The 19,424-nt window shown below is 36.6% G+C and overlaps 1 protein-coding gene and 1 non-coding gene across 9 annotated transcripts in view; both read left to right on the forward strand.

Moving 5' to 3' along the window:
• Positions 1-19,424, forward strand: part of GULP1 (GULP PTB domain containing engulfment adaptor 1) — a 277,575-nt gene that overhangs the window by 63,431 nt on the left and 194,720 nt on the right. The window contains exon 2 of one of the 8 annotated variants that reach the window (XM_028479892.2): positions 14,593-14,643. The exons of the other annotated variants lie outside the window; for them this stretch is intronic. The gene's annotated coding sequence lies outside the window, so the exon portion shown is untranslated. The remainder of the gene's footprint in view (positions 1-14,592; positions 14,644-19,424) is intronic. 8 annotated transcript variants of the gene reach the window in all.
• LOC112062115 (U1 spliceosomal RNA) lies at positions 6,228-6,385 on the forward strand. Its single transcript, XR_002890561.1, has one exon. It is a non-coding gene; the product is annotated as a U1 spliceosomal RNA (small nuclear RNA).

The following is a 19,424-nucleotide window of genomic DNA, read 5'->3' on the forward strand; positions in this document are numbered from 1 at the left end:
ATCTCATGTTATTAATAAGGACTGAGTTTTAAAAAAGGTGGGCAGGTTGTGAGAAATCATCCTCACTACTGGAAATAACTCCCAATGCTCAGGCGCCTCTGATGTCTGGAAAACAACATAATGTTTTTGTGCTAATTATGAAGAGATACTGTCAATGACCAACATGTATTTGAGGAAAGACCTCTGTGCAGTGAAGAGTTTGAAGAAATATAAAATGTATTTTAGGAAGTTCATTTCCTCAATGAGTTCATACTTTTCCATCAATTAATAATACATTATTTTTATCAGGGCCTGCAAAGGGTAGGGGGGCTGGCAATGGAGAATTGATGTTTAATGGAGTATAGAGTTTCAGTTTTGCAAGATGAAAAGAGTTCTGGAGATGGTTCCACAACAGTGTGAATGTACTTACTACTGAACTGTGTACTTAACAATGGTTAAGATGGTATGTTATGTATATTTTACTGGAATTAAAAACTTAAAAAAAGAAAAAAAATATTTTTTTAGTCTTACACAATCTTACTTTCACATTTCATTCGAGCACAAATTTGTGGAAGTTAAAAAAGACACACAGGAATAAGCATCACATGAATCAGGAAGTTATCAAATAACAAAATTGTGTCTGTAATAAAGGAGGCTTGACAGATAGCCCTTCCCACCATCTCCCACCCCAAAAGACTGAATAGAAAACTGATGTAAAAGGCTGATGAGGAGAAATAGGATAGGCAAGTATGTCATCAAAGGAAAAAAAAGTACAAATAGAACACAGTTTAAAAATTCAATAGTGAAAAATCCATTCTGTAAACCTGAGAAAATGCCAAACTTGGATTATTAGGTCTTATTGATATTTTTATATTTTACTTACATGGGTGAAAAAATATTGTTTCTTTTCCTCCCGCTTTCTTTCTTTTCCTTTCCCTTTACTCCCTCCCTCCATTTCTTCTTTGTCAAACTACCCAGTCAAACTTGATTTTGCAAAAGGTGCTTTATGCTTTGTTTTTTGTTTGGCTCTCTCAAGCTAGTCAGCTAAGCAATGAGATGTTTATTGTGCCACAAAAAAAGTAAGAACAACTCTCAGTCTTTGAGCAAATGTGTTTGTAAAGCATTGACATGGCCATTTTCACAGCAGTGCAAGTAAGCAAATTAAGGTATTCTCTAAGGTATTCTTGTCTGTGACTCTTGTATTTTAGTATTGTTATCACTGTACTTGACAATTTATTTGCATGTATTTATTTATTTATCTATGTTAAATTAGAAACTAAGTGAAATATTTCTAAAGTCTTTTAACCCATGTTACTAATCTCTGTGTGTGTGTGTGTGTGTGTGTGTGTGTCTTTGTGTGTTTATTTACACCACTCACAAATTCACATCAGCTTGTGCACTGAAGAAGCAATAAATGCTAAGTGGCAATTCTTAACATATTGGGATCATAGGTTCTTTTGAGAATATATTCAAAATACCTATGAAAACACCTAATATTGCATGCAATTTTAGGTCATCTAGGAACTTTTTGGAACACGTTCATGTAGCCTGTGAACTACTCGGACACCAAAAACCCTCCCAGACTAAGAGAAAATAGAAAATAGAATGAAGACCTTGTCAGGGATTCAGATGAATAACTGTCTAGACCAGGAAAGAGCAATTAGTTGCTTTAAGTGATGAAGTTTTTAAAAATTTGCCTTTAGAATACATTTTAATACTGTGTGGTCTTATTACATAGTTATGTAACATTTAGAAAAGTAAAATTACTTTTTTATATACATATATATATTTGATGAATCACGGTCTCTTTAGTTTTGTATATTTATACCATTAACTTACATTCATGTATATAAACATGAATCCCTGATACACTGTCTGATTTGAATAAAATTTTTCACTTTTAAACATGTTTAGTTAATTGACAGTATGGTTCTGAAGATGGAGAAAATCTTTTTTCATTTTATCAAAATTCAAAACCTTCTTTGTAGCCTTGTATCTTCATAAATTTTATTCATCAGGATCCACGTATTGGTAAGCAGGTGAAATCTACCCAGTAAGATCAGCCAAGAAGATTAATTAATGTTATACGTCCTAGATTAGAAATATACATTTCATCAATGTGTATACTGGGATCTATTTGGGGGATCTACCACCACCATAAAGTGGTGGTAGATCACACTTTTGGGTTGTGTTTTAGGTAGGCTAGTGCTTTGAAGTACCAAACAAAAGGACAAACCAACTTGGCACCAAGAAGTATTGTATCTGTATATGTTTTCCTTTTTTTTTTTTTTTTTTTTTGTGGTACGCGGGCCTCTCACTGTTGTGACCTCTCCCGTTGCAGAGCACAGGCTCCGGACGCACAGTCTCAGCGGCCATGGCTCACGGGCCCAGCCGCTCCGCGGCATGCGGGATCTTCCCGGACCGGGGCACGAACCCGTGTCCCCTGCATCGGCAGGCGGACCCTCAACCACTGCGCCACCAGGGAAGCCCTATGTTTTCCTTTTGTAAGATGTGGCTCAGGACAAATATTTCTTGATAACATTATGCGAATTGTGGTAAAAGGAAAGAAAAGGAAATAGAAATATCTGAAGGAAAACAGTTATGTTATTAAAGCAAGAGATAAACTGAAAAAAAGATTTAGTATTAATAATCTAGATTAAGAAATATTGGGGAAAATATTGAATAGCTTCCTGCTACTGTAGTTCTAAAAGGGTTGCTTCTTACAGAAGGAAGATGACAAATAAAATAAAATCAGGAGTTAATACATGGAGTTGAAAACTAAACCACTAAATTTACCTGATTGCCTAATAAATTATTTTCTATTGAATATTAAATTTAGGGTAAATGAATAGTAGTTAATATTTTTTGAGGTGATTGGAAAAAGGATAGAAAGGGTATGTTTATTTTTAATAATAATCATAAGATCCTAAAACAAAGTTATGGGGGAAAAGCTATAAAATCACAAACAGATAAAAGGATGTATATATATCTTACATGGTTGTTTTTCTGATATTTTTTTCCTTACATATTATGATAGAAATAAAAAACTATTTTAGGAGACACTTAATAACATTAGAATAGAATTTGCACATTATAAAATTTAGGACTGCTTACTTGCACAGTTTTACATGAAGAAAAGTAAAGAAAAATAAGCTTGTTTCTAATACCATCCTTTGTAACGTTCATTGTTTGATTAAAATCATGAACATTGGCCTCTTTTTTCATCTGTAAGGTTTTATTTCTTTTTTTTAATATGAGGTATAATTGACAGAAAATCAAATTAGTTTCAAGTGCACAACATATTGGTTTGGCATTTGTATACATAGTGAAATGATCGCCACAGTAAGTCTAGTTAATATCCATCACGATGCATAGTTACAGAATTTTTTTTCTTGAGAACTTTTTTTTTTTTTTTTTTTTTTTTTTTTTTTTTTTGTGGTATGCGGGCCTCACACTGTTGCGGCCTCTCCCGTTGCGGAGCACAGGCTCCGGACGCGCAGGCCCAGCGGCCATGGCTCACGGGCCCAGCCGCTCCGCGGCATGTGGGATCCTCCCAAACCGGGGCGCGAACCCGGTTCCCCTGCATCGGCAGGCGGACGCGCAACCACTGCGCCACCAGGGAAGCCTTGAGAACTTTTAAGAGCTACTCTTTTCACAACTTTCAAATATGCAATGCAGTTTTATTGACTATAGTTGCTGTGCTGTACGTCTCTGTGACTTATTTATTTTATAACTGGAAGTTTATACCTTTTGATCCCCTTCATTCATTTTGCCCACCGCCCACCTTCTGCCTTTGGCAACCACCAGTCTGTTATCTGTAATCTACGGCCTTGTTTTTTTCTCTTTTAGATTCCATATGTAAGTGAAATCATATGGTATTTGTCTTTCTCAGCATGAGTTATTTCAGTTAGCATAATGCCCTCAAGGTCCAACTATGTTGTCTCAAATGGCAAGATTTCATTTTTGTCTATGGCAGAATATATACATCACATTTTCCTTATCCATTCATCTGTTGATGGACACTTAGGTTGTTTCCATATTTTGGCTGTTGTAAATAATGCTACAATGAATATGGATGTGCAGATATCTTTTTGAGTTTTAGTTTTCTTCAAATAAATACCCAGAAGTGGAATTGCTGGATCATATAGTAGCTCTTTTAATTTTTTGAGGACCCTCTATACTGTTTTCCATAAGGCTAGACCAATTTATATTCCCACCAATAGTGCACAAGGGTTTCCTTTTCTCCACATCCTTGCCAGCATTTGTTATCTCTTGTCATTTTGCTAATAGCCATTCTAACAAGTGTGAGATGATATCTCATTGTGGTTTTGATTTGCATTTCCTGATGATTAGTGATGCTTGAGCATCTTTTGGACATCCATTTCTAATCAGAAAACATTGAGTGATTGATACATTTTAAAAATAAGTGATCAGTCTAGCATTTTAGTTATATAGTGGATAATGGACTCAACTATATTCTTTTGGCTTTTAGGTCTTTTTATTTTGAGAAGAGAACCACAAATTCTTTTTGATTTTTTAAAAAAATGCCAACACAGTTACAGGACAGTTACAAAGATGTATTGGAAGGTTTATCAATGATAATTTTCTTTATGGATAAATTTAACACTTTAAATTGGATTTGGATGTCAGAGAAATACATAAAAATTTCAAGTATCTATTACCCTGCTCTCGCTTCCTTATATATTTTTAAACATTAATTTTTTCTTTCAACAGGTATGTGTTGAGTTACAATTATGTGGCAGGCATTGTACCAAATGTTGGAGATATAGCAGTGAGCAAAACAGATGTAGTCACTGATAATTAATTAGGCTCCAGAGTGAGCCTAATACAAGCTATGGAGGAGAAATAAACGGTGCTATGATTCTGTTTAACAGTCCTTAAAATGAGTGAAAACACTGACATAAGCTATTATCTACTAACTCAAATTATCTATCGATCTAAACCAAATTTTTAGAACGTTTTTCTCCTCTAGCAGGTTAATAAATAAATTTCCTGTTATGTTTGTTTCATGATTCTACAACCTGCAAAATCAAAACCTTTAATTGGGTTGTGATCAATTTTGTCTCATGGAAAAAGTTGTCATTTTTTAAAATAAATTTATTTATTTATTTTTATTTATTTATTTTGGCTGCATTGGGTTTTTGCTGCTGTGTGTGGGCTTTCTGTAGTTTCAGCAAGCAGGAGCTATGCTTCCTTGCTGTGCACGGGCTTCTCATTGCGTTGGCTTCTCATTGCAGAGCGTGGGCTCTAGGCGTGCAGGCTTCAGTCGTTGTGGCTCTCGGGCTTAGTTGCTCCATGGCATGTGGGATTTTCCCGGACCAGGGATCGAACCCGTGTCCCCTGCATTGGCAGGTGGAGTGTTAACCACTGCACCACCAGGGAAGTCCCTGTCATGTTGTTTTAAATAAAAGTGGTGGTGAATAAAAATGGCTTAATAGTTATGAATATAAGAGTCAGGTGAATTAAAAAATGATGCCCATTTAGTATTAATTTTAATTTTCCTGAAGAGAGGTGACAGGCCTAAAATAGTTGATTGTTCTTTTTCCTTATAATTTTAGAAGGAAAATGCTTTGTTTTTTCACATGACATTAACAGTACTATAGAACTTGTATTTGCAAATGATAGAACCAACAATGGATTAATTTCCAAAATATACAAACAGATCATACAACTCAATATCAGAAAAACAAACACCCCAATCAAAAAATGGGCAGAAGATCTAAACAGACATTTCTCCAAAGAAGACATACAAATGGCCAACAGGCACATGAAGAGATGCTCACAATCTCTAATTATCAGAGAAATGCAAATCAAAACTACAAAGAGGTGTCACCTCATTCCAGTCCAAATGGCCATCATCAAAGAGTCTACAGATAATAAATGCTGGAGAGGGTGTGGAGAAAAAGGAACCCTCCTACAATGTTGGTGGGAATGTATTGGATTGGCCAAAACATTTGTTCGGGTTTTTCCATAAGATGTTACAGGAAAACCTAAACCAACTTTTTGACCAACCCAATACGTTGGTGCAGCCACTATGGACAACAGTATGGAGGTTCCTTAAAAAACTAAAAATAGAGATACCATATGATCCTGCAATCCCACTCCTGGGCATATATCCAGAGAAAACTATAATTCGAAAAGATACATGCACGCCAGTGTTCACTGCAGCACTATTTACAATAGCCAAGACATGGAAGCAACCCAAATGTCCATCGACAGATGAGTGGATAAAGAAGTGGTATATACCGTGATCACAAAGGTGGTTTTCCCAGGGTAAGGCTCATCCATTGCACTGCGGGTGTGCTGACCCCTGTGATTTCCCCAAATGTGGGAAACTTGACTGCATAGTTGTGGTAGTGGGGGACTGTGTTCACGCTCTCCCCTGAAAAAAAAGTGGTATATATATGCAATGGAATATTTCTCAGCCATAAAAAAGAGTGAAAAATGCCATTTGCAGCAACACGGATGGACCTACAGATTATCATACTAAGTGAAATAAGCCAAAGACAAATACCATATGATATCACTTTTATGTGGAATCAAAAAAAAAAAGATACAAATGAACTTATTTACAAAACAGAAAGAGACTCACAGGCATAGAAAACACACTTCTGGTTACCAAAGGGGAAGGGTAGGGGGAGGCATAAATTAGGAGTTTGGGATTAACATATACATACTACTATATATAAAATAAATAACCAACAAGGACCTACTGTATAGCACAGGGAACTATACTCAATATTTTGTAATAAACTATAAGGGAAAAGAATCTTAAAAAAAAATGTGTGTGTAACTGAATCACTTTGCTGTACACCTGAAACTAGCACAACATTATAAATCAACTATACTTCAATACGAAGAAAAAAAAAGTGAACTCAATTTGAGATGTTGCTTATACATTGGTAAGCTTTAGGAATTGTGCAAGGTGATGTGTCAGAGTCCTTCTCACAGAAAGGAAAGAATAGGTAAGTAAATAGAGTAGGAAATATGTTGGGGGCTAGCTAAATGTAGAGGCTTTCAGTGTTTATTTTGTGATTGTTCCGTATTTTATGACTATAGTTGCTTTAAAAATATCTTGATTATCAAGATTTGTTAACATTTTGTAACGAGATGTGAACTCTTCAATGTCGGAGAATTTTGTTTCCCCCTTGGAAATAAGCTCCGCTGCCTCTTGATCTTCAATTCTCTTTGACTGACATCCTGTAGTTAGTGCCTCACGGGTTTACGCTGATGATTTTTACAGTTCATTCTCAGATTCTCTAGTTATGATCTTATAAAGTATCCCTCATGACTAAAAAGAATGTATTCTGACCAAAACAGGCTTCATTTCTACTCTGAACTGCTAATAAATTTCAAACAGAAAGCTCTTCAATCCCAACCCAAAAAGTCTATACTTAGCATAGCTTTTAAGGAATCCTGATTGAGCACTGTAAACAACTCTACGTTTTTTTTTAACACTGATTTTTCAAGCAGTGAAAATTTCTTCTGCTAGAAACATTCCAAGGTTTTCATCACCTTTTCTGGCACCAAATCTTGGATGTGTCAAATTGTGGAAAGCCCTTTGGCTGTAAGAGCTGCTTCCACCTGTGAAGCCTTTATTCTGATTTCTTAACAGGGAGACTGATTTAATTGTTAATGTTGACTAAGTCAGTGGTGAGCCATTTGGTCTTTGGTTGGGTAGGGTGTGCACAGTGTTTGATCTCTGTACACTTGGCAGTGCGCTTGTCTGATGGGATGCTGGAGGAAGTGACTGAGTGGAAACTATTTGGCTGCTGTTTTTGGAAGGATAGGAAGATAAGATCTGCTTATTTTGAGGCAGGGCAATAAGACACAAACTGCCTTCTAGAAATTTTATTGTGGAAGTTGATATTTAATTTTATTATCAAGTTATAAAAACTGAAAAGTAAGTAGCCCAAAGAAGAGTCTTGGTTTTAATATATCATGAGTTACCACACACTTGAAGGCTACTGTCATTCCATGCAATCACGGAAAGAGCTCCTCTTTCATGGTGACATAAACCTGAAAACTTAATTATTTTCCCCAACAAATTAGCAATTTGAAGCTCTTTGCCTTTCTAAACTGTTTGTACTGTATAATATTGAGCAGATGACAATTACATATATCTTGGCCATTAGATATTAAGTGCTAAATATTGTATGCAGCATTCAAAACATGATCTGCTCTGTAAACGTATTTGATAGGAAGTAGGTGTCTTCATTTATGTCAATCACTCCTTCATTTATTCCCTTATTATTTTATGCCCCAGACACCTTTCTCTCCAGTCATTTTCAAGAAACACATACCTAAGCCTTATTTCATACTAATTAAGTTAGAAATGCATAGCGCCCAGGCATTTGTACATTTTAAAACCTTTTAGGGTTTATAATATAAAGAGGAAAAGCATTGTTCTACATATGTAACTGACTTATTTCTGCAGGTGGTATAATTGATGATGCCTTACTCACCTGCACATGTTTATAAACAAAACAAAACAGTGGACGGTTTATGATTCTTTTTGACACTGAACAGATGTGAATTTTATTCCCTTATTAAGTGCCTGAGGGACTTACAAGTACGCCTGTTAATTTGTTGCTTGTTCTTCTAAAGTCTTAAATTTACATTCATCGATGACTCCAGGCCTTTCACGGAAAGAGTAGCTACAGTCCTCCTAGCCATATACCAAGATATTAAATGATTGTCTTTCTTTCACAAGCCTCTGAACATTGCAGAGTGTGGATTCTTTCTCTTTATTTCTTTCTCTATTATCTGATTTAGAAGGCTGTTAGGTAATACTGGCCAAGAGAGTAGAACATTCTCTGATTCCTGTGGTGTGCACAGTGGCTTTTTCTATCAAATATGTGACAATTGAAGCATCTGGAGAATTATCACCACTTACTTCCAACCAGTTAAAGGAATAGAGTAGGTACAGAAAAAGAAACTGATGCTTAATAGGAGGTGGGTTCTGTCTAATTAAAAAAAAAAGCAACATGGATTTTTAAAGACAGGTGGAAGATATAGCTGTCTAAGTGACTGGAAAGCCCTTTCCACTCTTCATTTCCCAGGAACAATGGAAATACTAAATTTTGAAAAAAATTATCTCCTTCCCAATTCTTAGTATCTTTTCTGTTAACATCATTGCCTATTTTTTCTTCTGGAAAATATTATTTTTGTCACTTGTACTTGTGAGAATTCAGAGTTATAACATCTATTTTCCTGTGGTACTTTCAAGGGTTCATTTTTACACCTTTGAACAATTATAGTATGTCTTCGTGTGTGACATTTTTAGTCTATAGAAGGTACTTGGTGCACCTGTGGATTTGAAGATGCTCTGCAATAACTTTGTGGTCACTCAGGGAATTGAATCCATTGAACAGGAACTATTGAAAGCAATGGATATGCATCAAGTAATGGTTGATGAGAGTTGGGTTTAGCAGTGTTTGCAGGGACCAAATTATAGAGGAGTGTAAAATTTATCCTGCAGATTCCAAGGATGCACTGAAGGATGGTTAATCGGTGGTGGCAGAATCAAGATTTGCATTTCCAAGCTATTGCTGCCAGGAGGTAGAGTAAGATCTGGGGGAAGCATATAGGTAAGGAGAGTTAGTCCGATTCAAGACAGAGTGTTATTAGTGTCTGGCAGAGAGGGAATGGAGAAGATGCAATAGATTCTAAAGCTCTTTTGAAAGTTAAATGGACAAGACATGGTGACAGGCTATAGGGAGTTGAGTAAAGGGGAGAAATATGATGTAACTTGAAGAGCTGGCAACATTTTCCTAGTTGAAAAATTTGGGAGCAGAGCAGCTTTGACAATCATGAAGATAAGGGCTTATTTAGACTTATCTAATTTGTGACACCTTTGGGAGCTGACCAGTGGCAATGGTCTTGCTAGTTATACTTCATATGCCTGTGTAATATTGCTTATTATAGATTGTGTTTGCAGTTTTTCAAAAGGTATATTAAAAATCTTCAATTTACATGCAGTGGTTTTAATGTATGCTATGGCTACTTTATCATCTCTCTTATTTAGAACTAGCCTACCTCCCTCTGTGTTGCGCAAAAGAATCATTTGCTATAGTTAAATAAATAAATAAGTCCTTGTTGTTTCCTATCCGATAATCCTGCCGATGGTGCTCAAGTAATCAGAAGCCCTTTCGCAATGCTGTGCTGGCAAATACCAGAGAAATTCCTGTTGGCTTTCTTCGTGGGAGTTTGCAGTCCTGTTACATGGATGGGAAGTGCCCACTGAGAACACTTTCAGATTCCCAGGATTACCTGGGTAACTTATTGGTACATAGATGCCTGTGGAGAGAATTCACAGAGGAAAGTGAAGATTTTACATCCCAAGCAGCATGTTCGGAGTACCGGGTTCATGGTACTAGGCCCTCAGCATCTGCATCCATGTTCTAATGAAGCCCAACTCATTTGGAGTGGTCTATCTCCAAGAAGAGAGCTCACATATTTTTATTTGTTGTAGTAACAAACAGACAATGATTTTACCTTTGTATGTAGTTAGATTTTAGTTTATATATGCAGATAAGTAGAATATAAGTTACTTGAGGGCAGAGAATCTGTCTTGTTCATCATTATATCTCTACCGTCTGGACATATCCCTAACGCTCAATAAGTATTGGTTAAATGAATGAATTTTAGTTACTGGAGCAATGATTCCAGTTTTTCTCTTATCTCAGCATTTGTCTGTCTCTGTGTGAACTGACGGAAGGGATAAAGGAGAGGGCACGGGCTGGGGAAGTTGCCTTAGCCATAGGGCAGACAGTTGAGTTCCAGTGGGTGGCCAGAACCATTGTGTCCAAGGTTACCTTAGACTACCTCCAGGCACTTTTGAGAAAATAGATTAGCTCCAGGAGTTCAGGATGAGGCAACAGGGAGCATTGACTTATGGGTCTGACACAGCCATGGAGAATCAGATGGCATTTAATACATATATATCCTGGGCTTTCACAGGTGTTTTTTTTGAGTTCTAGGTCAACCCATGTCATCGAGTAGCGTTTATTTATCAAGTTTTAGTTCTGGAGGTGTGACAGAAGTACAGTATTATCCTAGAAACTCAGACAGGTACCAAGTTAGTAACAGTTATATACCGAGGCCCACAGAAAGGATACACAATTAGGAACGTGGGTGTCTATATCCTCTTACCAGAGTGGGTGGCTTCAGGAGGGAGGAGGCTGTGAGTCAGAACAATCAGCATGTCCTTCAGCCAGTAAGATGAGTGACCAACATCAATGAATGAGAAATGGAAAAGCCTATTTGCTCTCTTCCCTGCTGTGCTTTGGCTCTAGAGTGGGTGGGTAGGGTCCTGCAGTGAAGCCTGGGAGTAAGGATGTGGTGATGCTCCATGGCACACTGTAAGCATTCGTCCTTTGCCTCCCTTCTCCTCCCCCCGTTGCATCCTTTCATTTCTCCTTTACATCCTTTCTACGTCCTGTCCTCTCTTCTTCTCCCTTTTGACCCTCTCTTTCCCTTTTTCTCATCCTCCTTCCTTCTTCCCCACTGCGGGATATCATTTTTAAGTATGGTAAAAATTCTGTACCTAATATTTTATAATATAGGAAAATAAAATCTAATATATAAATAAGGATAATCTAGGAAAAAAAGTATGGACTACCTGGTGTTGGGAGGTCCATAAAATTGAAAAGAACGTATTATATTTTTTGCTATATTGATATAGTCTAAGCCTTGAGTTAAAAAAATGTTTTACGCGTGGCAAAGAAAATACAGAAGCCGTAGATAAATTGTGTTTGCTTTATTGTTCTTATAAAGAATGAGAAAAATCAGCACAGATTTGTTTGTTTTTGCTTTTGAATTAGCTGTAGGAGAACAGATGTCTACAAGATGTAGAGCATATTTTCTTTTTTGGAGAGTACACTTTTTTCAGTGATTTGAGCTGTATAAATTTGTGTGGCTTTTCTTCCTTTTCATTGGATTACTATAATTCTTTGAGAATGTATTAATTTGATCCCATTTTTTTCTATTATTTTTACAATGTTATATATGGTGAAGTTTTGTTCATTTGTGGTTTTAAGACTGATTCCCTAGGTGACTGTTGAGCCCAGACAGAAGAGATGATGTTAGTTTCTTTTGATGCGAGGAAAAGGGCTCACTCAGGTTACTTCAGTAAGGTTATGTTTAGGAATGAAAAAGACAGGCGTCCCAGACACGTGTCTAGCCTTTAAGGGAACTCAGGGAAAATGGACTGAGATTCAGAAATGGGAAGTAACCAGTACAGCTCTGAGCTGATTGCCTCTCTGCCCCCTAGTGACAGAGTTGATTCTCTGCCACTGGAATGATGTAGCTCCCTTCCGTCTGCTTTTCGTGCTGCTACCAGCATCCTCCCTCTTTATATTTCTCTTTCTTCTGACTCAGTTTCTGATCACTCATAGTAGTTATTCTTCATGATTTCTACTGCCTCAGAACATCTGTTAAGCATTTTCTCCCTGCGTCTTATTTTTGTGCCCCAAATAATCTGATTCTCTTCCATGTCAGAGTTCAGAATCTAGAACATGTCCTTGGTTCAGGTAACCCACTGTTACTTTGTTTAGGTGGAGCTTTTGCACGAGGTCCCTGCTTAAGCCTTAGATGATGTATTCTTAGCTCAGGCGCTCACTCTAGTCTCCTCAGAGGTGAAGGGTTATGCCAAGTGCTTCCTGGCAGATTAATCTCTTAGCAGGAGGATGAGGGCAGGACCCTTATAGATGGGATTTATTGACACGGCAGGCATTTTGGGAGAAACAGATGGCCAGTTTGCATATAGTGAGAAATTACTTTGGCACAAGGAGTGCAGTGGTTAGAGAACCCGAAACACTAGCCCAGTGACCTACTCATCCTTGGCCCTCCATGTATTTTGGCCTTGATGAAACAATCAATAAATGAGAAATAATTGTTCCTCACTTAGTTTTAGAGGCCTTCCTTGACTCTCATTGCATATTTTATTTATCACCCTCATTTAATTCACAAATTTTTCTTTCCAACTTAATTTTCATTTACTATTTTACGGGTTATTTCAACCCATAGGTGGGGCTTAAAAGTATATAAACAGCTTCTAAAGGGAGTTAAACTTATTTGATAATGGAGACATCTCTAAGTAGGTAAGGCTCTTGCAGTTTTAAAAAGTGATAAAGATTGCATCTCAGAGTGTTGTCTCTATCTTGGATAAAGTCCCTGAGCAGATACTCAAATAGTACACAGGTAACACCGGCAAAAAGCAGAGTCACTACAGATAACTCAATTTCGTTTCTTTTTATGGCTGAGTAATATTCTATTGAGTGGCATGTATATATATAAACTACCAAATGTAAAACCGATAGCTAGTGGGAAGCAGCTGCGTAGCACAGGGAGATCAGCTCCATGCTTTGTGACCACCTAGAGGGGTGGGATAGGGAGGGTAGGAGGGAGACACAATAGGGAGGGGATATGGGGATATACGTATATGTATAGCTGATTCACTTTGTTGTAAAGCAGAAACTAACACACCATAGTAAAGCAATTATACTCCAATAAAGATGTTAAAAAAAAAAGAAGAAAAGCAGAGTCAGAATTTTTAAAATGTGAGAGGAGGTTGTCTGTAAATGCTTTTAAATATATGTGTTGCTTCTGTTTAACTGTGTGTGTGTGTGTGTGTGTGTGTGTGTGTGTGGTTTTATTATTGTTAGTTTTTTTATTTGTTTGATTTTTGGCAAGGTGGAACTTGATAAGACTAACTATTCATAAGACTTTTCTCTCTTCTAGCAGTCTTTTGGCTGTTTCTCCCCCAAATCTTTCCCATGTATCTATTGAGCATGTACTATGTACCAAGCACAAAGAAAGTGATGCAGTTTTTATCTAATTCAGATAGACAGTAAGCCTGTGATTGCTGTACTTATAATCCAGCTGGCAAGATGTAAATAGGTTGAAAAGTATGGTTTTCTTGATTAGGCAGCAATTTTCATTGTGTACAAGCACCTGGTATATTCTTTCAGACTTCACACTGTGTCTTGTTTTCTTCTGTAAAAGGTCTTCTTGTCAGGTTCTAATAGACAAAAAATAAATTTCATCATTATTTCATTGATAATAAGCAATTCATAGCTTAGAATAATTTTCTCACAAAAGTATGCTTTAGCTACAATGGGTGAGGGATTTTCTTTTCCCGTATTATCAATAAAAATTTAGAGTTCACCAAAAATGTGTGAAATAAAATGACAATTAGTACACAGGATTTTAGCTTGCAAACTAAATGTGTTATCCTCTAGTCGTGAATAGAAAGTAGAATTACTGAGTTGTGGTGTCTTGGTTCTGATGCTTGTAATTCATCTCTCAATATTGACTGTATTGATTTTCTTTTTGGAAAAATAAGGAAACACAGCTCTACATATGGGCAGCGTTATTTTGAAAATAAAATGTTGTTATACCAGTGAAAACATTTTGAAAAGTTAGAAGAAACTAAAAGATTAATCATCATCAGTGGCTCACCTAGTTTAAATAGATTACTATTTAGAAATTAAGAATTAAGTTAGATGCAAGCTCCTAATAAGATGACATCTATTTTTGCTTTTATAATAACAAGTTATAATATGCTTACATGTCTGATTCCTCTACTAGATTCGAAGCTCCATGTCTTCATCTGTATCCCGAGTGCAGAGCACTGAGCAGGTATTTAATAAATGTTCATTGGATGAATAAAACTGGGGAGGACATGAGGAAAGAACATCTTTATAACATCATAGTCTGATTATTATAAATTAGAGAACTAGCTTTCAGTCATATTTTGGAGACAGATAAATCTTTTAAACAGGTACCTTGCTCATTGTTTCCTCTTTGCCTCAATCTATGAAACTGGAAGTTTTTTGTTTCTGTAATTTCACCTCTTTTGCTGTTGAGTCGTTACAGTTCTCTTGGTAATATCTTTGTTGATATTAAATGAAGTCTTCATTGCCTAAAAGAATGTACTGTACTGATTTGATTTTAAATGCTTTCATGCATAGCAAAGAGATGAAGACTGGTTTATCCAGTTTTATCTAGTCATGAGTGCTCCAGAGGAGTGACCTGCTATGGCTAATACTATTACTTTCCTCATAATAATAGATTCAGAACATTAAAAGACTGCTCTTTAATGATTTACTTTTAAAAAATAAAGTGGGTTGTTTTATTAAATTAAATTAATTAATTAATTTTGGCTGCATTGGGTTTTCGTTGCTGCGTGTGGGCTTTTCCCTGGTTGCTGCGAGTGGGGGCTACTCTTCATTGTGGGGCGGGAGCTTCTCATTGCGGTGGCTTCTCTTGTTGAGGAGCACGGGCTCTAGGCACACGGGCTTCAGTAATTGTGGCACGTGGACTCAGTAGTTGTGGCTCATGGGCTCTAGAGCGCAGGCTCAGTAGTTGTGGCACATGGGCTTAGCTGCTCCGCAGCATGTGGAATCTTCCTGGACCAGGGCTCGAACCCGTGTCTCCTGAATTGGCAGGCAGATTCTTAACCACTGCACCACCAGGGAAGCCCTACTTCTTTTAACTACTCACAGTTTGGAAATTAGGCATAGTTGGTATTACATGTTTTTCTATTTTCTGTGGCTCAGTGTTGAATTCTAATGACATGTCTTTGCAAAAGTTTACATGCATTTGTGGACTCTGATATCACTTGTTAGAAAAGGGAAATTTGGCTGTAAATTTTACCTTTTCAGCACAAGTCATAAATGCTCCTGGAATACATTTTTTTTTTTTAACATCTTTATTGGAGTATAATTGCTTTACAATGGTGTGTTAGTTTCTGCTTTATAACAAAGTGAATCAGCTATACATATACATATATCCCATATCCCCTCCCTCTTGGTCTCCGTCCCACACTCCCTATCCCACCCCTCTAGGCGGACACAAAGCACTGAGCTGATCTCCCTGTGCTATGCGGCTGCTTCCCACTATCTATCGGTGGTTTTACATTTGGTAGTGTATATATGTCCATGTCACTCTCTCACTTCGTCCCAGCTTACCCTTCCCCCTCTCTGTTTCCTCAAGTCCATCCTCTACATCTGCGTCTTTATTCCTGTCCTGCCCCTAGGTTCCTCAGAACCTTTTTTTTTTTTTTAGATTCCATATATATGTGTTAGCATACAGTATTTGTTTTCCTCTTTCTGACTTACTTCACTCTGTATGATAGACTCTAGGTCCATCCACCTCACTACAAATAACTCAATTTCATTTCTTTTTATGGCTGAGTAATATTCCATTGTATATATGTGCCACATCTTCTTTATCCATTCATCTGTCTGTGGACACTTAGGTTTGGAATGCATCTTTTTTGGCTTAGTAATATGATCTGCTCTTTGTATAGTCCTTTACAGTTTTGAAAGTGCTTTCATACATAACTCCTTTGCAAATACCCCAGGAGAGAGGGAGGATAAGTGTTATAGGCATCTTGTTACAACTGCTCTGTAGGTTACTTTGACCTAACTTACCTATAAAATATTTAATTGTCAAATAAAATTAGACTTGACCTAATTATGTTGACATTTCCACACCTCTTACTATTCCCATAAATCTGTGAACCAAGAAAATGCTTGCTGTATCTATGCTAAATTATATCATTGGGTTTTGAGACCTTGTGCCTCAGGAGATTAGGCTCAGATGAGATGATTGCAATCTTCCTTGCTCACAGATAGGAAGCTATCTTCATTTATCACAGAGTAACTGAAGAATAACGGAAAGAGTTTGAGATATTTTTTGTCTTTTGTCAAGTCAAGATAGAAATGTCTTTCTTCTGGTGAGGAAAATGTGTAACAGAGAAGACTGAAGAGAAAGATGTTTATAGCTTGGGTAAATATAATGCTTGTTTATTGTTAAGTGTTTTATATATTTATTTTATAGCACAGTTTCTATCCTGAGAGGTCAGGGGAAAGAATGATTCAAATATATATTTGTAATCTATGACTTCTTTCTTTGGTGATTATAGTTTATTGAATTCTGTTTGAGATGGGGCTTAGGTCTAAAAAGAGGGGGTAAAATGGAGAGAAGGTTCTAGAAAAGAATCAGGTGCCTTTGGGTAGCAATGCATATTTAGATGGTATATTTAAACCTATTTAAGAAAAAAGGAAAATGGCCATAATTTTTTTTTTCTTAACAAAGGAACAATGAAGAAAAATGAACTTCAGTAAGTGAAACTTTTATTTCTTTATAGCTAATATTTGGGGAGAACTTTTTGGTGCCTTATGATATCTTGTACACCCAGTCTTAAAAATGAAATTGTAGATCCAGGTATCTTATATATCCTTAGATCTTTTATAAAATAAAGTTTATTTTTCCAGTTCTATAAACACTGATAGTTCAAGTCTTTTTTTAAAAATATAGGTCATTCAGATACCACATAGTTGATATAAAATCCTTATCAGACAGTGAAAGTCTATAAAAGGTCCACGTGTCAAAGCAGATAGTTGCTTTAGGAACTTCTAGACCAGTTAGTAAGGCACAAAAGATTTACTTAGCTAGTGTCTTTCTGAAAAGCTTCAAAGAAATAAGAAAGTACCTTATTAGAGTATAATCAGGTTGGAATAATTCTCTTCAGCTGCCAATCAGTTTATTTTCTTTCACATAAACCATAATATTAATTCTGCAGGAAGGAAAGATATTATTCATCTTGTGTAACTTTTTAATTAGTAAAGCTCCACATTTCTTATTGCATATCAGATTTATTAAGTTGTTCACATCTATCCTGAATCTGTTTATTTATAATTGTTTAAACCAATCACATTTATACTGTCTTCAACAGAAGTGAAGATGTGATTAATGTCCTACTCCAACCTAAATTTAATGAAAGGCTATATTGTATGATTTCCTAAGAAAACACAAACATTTTAAAGTATATGTTTTGCCCTCCTAATTCTGAAAAATCTACTGCAGGCACATCATGTCCTTTTCAGCTTCCAACAACAACAGATACCTTCAAAACACCAAAAGAGTTGCTGAATAACAATTTTGTAGAACATTTTTATTGTTTTTAATATATCGATCATTTTGGCCCATTATTATTTTATACTGTGAGCTCAATTTAGCAAAAGTCACATACAAATTCAACAAAATGTGTATTACACACTAGTAAATAACATATTTGAGAGTTATTATTTGGTTGTACTTGACAGAAAACCAATTAAAACTCAGTTAAGCAAAACAAAATATGTGTTGGTTATCATAATTGAAAGTTCTATAGTGATGCTTCAGACATGGCTGAATCCAGGCACTCACCCTCATAGCTTTGTTTTCCACTGAGTTGGATTCATTTTAGGGCAGGAATCCTGAAGACAAAATAGCCACTAGAGGGGCTTCCCTGGTGGCGCAGTGGTTGAGGGTCCGCCTGCCGATGCGGGGCACGCGAGTTCGTGCCCCGGTCCGGGAGGATCCCACGTGCCGCGGAGCGGCTGGGCCCGTGAGCCATGGCCGCTGAGCTTGTGCGTCCGGAGCCTGTGCTCCGCAACGGGAGAGGCCGCAGCGGTGAGAGGCCCGCGTACCGCAAAAACAAAACAAAACAAAAACACAACAAACAAAAAATAGCCACTAGACTTTCAATCCCCCAGTTAGTCAACTCAAGTGAATAGGGATTGTTTCCTTCTAAATAGTTTTAGAAAAGGGTTGATTTGATTTTCTTTGTTTTAACTTAGTCCAACTTTCCATTCCTGAAATGAATAATTATGACTAGGGTTATTGTGCATTTATTGGCCAGTCCTGGACCTAGAATCACCCTCAGGCAAACATAACTACCAGGAAGGAGGAAAGAAGTGCAGGTCTGCAAGGGAAACCCAGGGTGCTATCATGAGAATGTATTTTGTTTTGTCGTTGTTTTTGTTTTGGTGAGAGGTGGTGGTGACAGCAAAGCACAATGTATGTATATATTAAATTAAGAGTGAAATGTGCACCATGATATATAAGTCCCATTGAGCAAAAGAGCAGCAGTTTAAATTGGTATACTAATATTTTTTGATAGAGCAACATAAAGAATGATTGCAAAACCTCGATACTGAAAATGTTTGATTGCTGAAGAAAGGCCTTGGAACATAACCAATCATACAAAATACTTGTGATCATACCATTTGAGACCTTCTCATCTGTAAAATAATAATTATTTGGTTAACTGTAGATACTTTTATACACCTTTTTTGTGCTGAATTATATTGCTATAGGAGGTATTGCAGATTTTGTCAAATAGTGTTTGTATAAGTTAATTATATCCAATTATGGATGATATTGCACTCAATTTAGAATAGAGACAAGGATTAGTAAAACTCTTCTCCCCACCTTTCCTTAACTGTGGGAAATTGGAACACTGTATTACAGCTTGCTGAAATTTGCCTTTAAATACATTACTCATTTCATGGATATTAACATGAATAAAATTAAACTCCACAGGACTGGAAAAATTAAACTAATGACTTTTTATGTAATCCAAGTTAATG

Source organism: Physeter macrocephalus, chromosome 2 (assembly GCF_002837175.3).
Source record: "Physeter macrocephalus isolate SW-GA chromosome 2, ASM283717v5, whole genome shotgun sequence".
Lineage (NCBI taxonomy): Eukaryota > Metazoa > Chordata > Mammalia > Artiodactyla > Physeteridae > Physeter > Physeter macrocephalus.